This window comes from Meleagris gallopavo, chromosome 1 (assembly GCF_000146605.3).
Source record: "Meleagris gallopavo isolate NT-WF06-2002-E0010 breed Aviagen turkey brand Nicholas breeding stock chromosome 1, Turkey_5.1, whole genome shotgun sequence".
In the NCBI taxonomy this organism is placed as follows: domain Eukaryota; kingdom Metazoa; phylum Chordata; class Aves; order Galliformes; family Phasianidae; genus Meleagris; species Meleagris gallopavo.
The window spans coordinates 41,733,087-41,736,163 of record NC_015011.2 but is presented as its reverse complement, the minus strand read 5'-3'; positions in this window follow the sequence as shown (position 1 = coordinate 41,736,163).

Below are 3,077 nucleotides of genomic sequence, written 5' to 3'. Positions count from 1 at the left end.
AAAAAAAAAAAGATGGGAATTGTAGATACCAAAGTTAGAGTCTTGGTGGGTGAGCAGTAGGGCTTAGGATAAAGTTAGGAATTCAGGGTTTTCATGTTTGAATTAAAAGCCTGAATTGAATGCATAATAATTCTTTGAGGGCTTTTTGTAATTAAACGTGGCTGAAGTTGTCAATCAGGTGAATCCAGGGAAATCATTGGTTTAGGATTTGTGATTTCTCCAGAACATTTACTGCAAGTATGTGAAGATGGGCTGAGTTCTCTGTGTTCTCAAGACACATTCATGGCACTTTGCACCCGAGGAATGCTGCGTGGCAAGCTGAAGAGGATCAGTGTGAGGCTGTTGCCAGTGTTGGGTGGGAGATCCAAGAAAGAGAAGGTAGAGATAGGGAAGTACTTCAGGCAGATCTCAAGGCTGCGCAGAGCACTGCTGTTAGGATACCAGACAGGGCAGGGAGCCTCAGTATATGGGCTGCCTGTACCCAGGTCACCACCTGGCTTTCTGGCAGGACTGTTTCAGTGGAATTTTTTGCTCCTGAGTTGCTACTGAGTTTGATCAGTAATCAAACTATAATTTTGAGAAGGGGGTATATTGTACTACCTCAGGTATAGATAGTGGGAGTCCCTGCATGGCTTGTGAATGAATTCTACTGATGTTGCCTTGAAGCTGAGAGCTCCATGCTCTGTGAGAACCATGGAAAAAAAAATTAAAATACTTTCTTCCCTCTCTAGCCCCATAAAGATGGTGCTTTTGAACTTCCCTTACCTTCTTCCTGCCAAAGAAGATAAACTGGTGTGGTCAGTAGAGAGTAGTGCTCTCTTTGTTTTCTTTCTTTTCAGTTGAACTTTTCTTTGCTTGACATCGATACGTGCAGTATAAATAGTAACGTCCAAGCTGTCAAGGCAGAGTTGAAAATATGGCTTATTCAAGAGCTCTTAGAATCACAATTTTATGAAGTTTTATAACTCATTTTGAAACTTCATAACATTCACACAGATTCATGAGCGTTGTTTCAGAATTTTTAGTTCAAAGCATATGAAGAGACAGAGTATTTTCTGTAAAGTGGTGTTTCTGAATGAGGCGTGTGTTGCACAGCCAGACTGTGTGTGCATGTCTGTAGAGAAATGTTGACCTCTAGTTGGACTTGAGCTGACTTCTGAAAAATCTTCTCTTCATTCTCTGATGAAAATCTTATCAAATCTTATTAAATAAAATGAAAGTTGGAAGTTAATAGATTTAGAGCAGCATACTAGCAGGGATCCAGGACGAAAGGGTTTTCTTGAGTTGTTTTCCCTGGTTTCATTTAAAATGGGATTAATAGCTAAGGTGGAGATCTGCCAAGTATTTCTAAGTATGTTTGGTTAAATCCTCTAGTTCTAATTAATAAACTTAAAATCTACCAGGTATCTGCTACCATTCTTGAATACGTTATTCAGTGCAATTCTTGCCCTTCCTAGTAGCTGGAAAATGTACCTAGAGAAATAGTGTGTTATTACAGGTCATTAATCATTTTTGTTCATGGCAATAATGAAACACAAGGATGAAGACAAGTTGAAAGATAGAAAGTGACCATAGAGGATACGTGACTGAGAATCAAGATAGTTTGAGTCCTTTTTGCCTGTCAGTATTCTTTTAATGTGAAAAAAATTGGAGGGGATTTTTAAATGTCATAAGCATATTTGAAATGAACAGTAACTGACAGTGATAGTTATAAATACCTTGATATATTTAATTGAACAGAAAAAGTAGATTAAGAGGTAGGGGGAAAGTATAAGGGGATTCATTCTATGTGCACTCACTAGAGAAATACATTACAAGATTCAGAGGCTAAAAAGGAAGCAAGTCAAATAAAAATGAGCAGTATGCTTCAGTTTTTAACAAGTTAAGTAATGGATTCAGCATCAATCAGTTTCCAGTCAAAATATTTATTTTCTTCCTTGATATTCTGTAACTCAAACAAATAGTTGTCTTTTTGTGTAGGAAGTCAACCACACTAGTCAGAACAAATCCTTCAAAAAAGATTAAAAAAAAAAAACAAAAAAAAACAAAAAAACACAACCAACAAACCATGAAGCTAATGAAAGATGTGTATAACCTGTAATAGATTACTTACCCAGCTAGATCATGAAACTTAACAACAGTGCTGGAAGTAGAGGCGTATCTGCAAGAATGCTTAACTCTTGAGAAAATCTAATTGCAATCCTGCTTTAAGTAAATATTTTTTCATATTTCTGCATTTTAGTTAGGCATAATATTCATTCTCTAGTCTGTAGCATTTTTTGCAGGTTAATATAAATGCTATTCATACTGCAGTTATAGCAAAGATGATGTGTTGTGCATACTGTTCTTGTTGCTATGTAGATACTCTTACAGATAGAGAGGCCAGACAGGCCTTTAGCTGTGAGGTACAGGAAGCCATACATTTTGAAATTCTTGGTGGGGTTTTCTTTGAGGCTTACTTTTTTTGAAAAAAGAATCACAGAGTCACCAAGGTTGGAAAAGACCTACAAGATCATCCAGTCCAACCATCCACTGATCACCAATAGTTCTCACTAAACCATGTCCCTCATCACAACGTCCAAACATACCTTGAACACCTCCAGGGTCAGTGACTCCACCACCTCCCTGGGCAGCCCATTCCACTGGCTGACCTCTCTTTCAGATAAGTAGTATTTCCTAACGTCCAGCCTAAATCTCCCCTGGTGCAGCTTGAAGCCATTCCCTCTAGTCCTATCAGCAGTTACATGAGAAAAGAGGCCGACCCCCAGCTCACTACGACCTCCCTTCAGGTAGTTATAGAGAGGAGAAAGGTCTCCCCGAGCCTCCTCTTCTCCAGACTGAAGAAGTCACAGAGCAAGCAAAAGATTGGGAAAAATGCGTCATATTCACTATCTTTGTCTATCTGTTTGCTTAACTGCTACTTTGGTAAGGAATCTACTGCCTTGATGTTTTTGAACAGCATTCTGCTATTTTAAAAGATTTTACTCTGCATAAATCTGTCAACGTTTGGTTTCAGTTAGTGCACATGTCTATAGAGCATATACTTTAAACAAATATGTCTTACTGTCCTTTTTTTT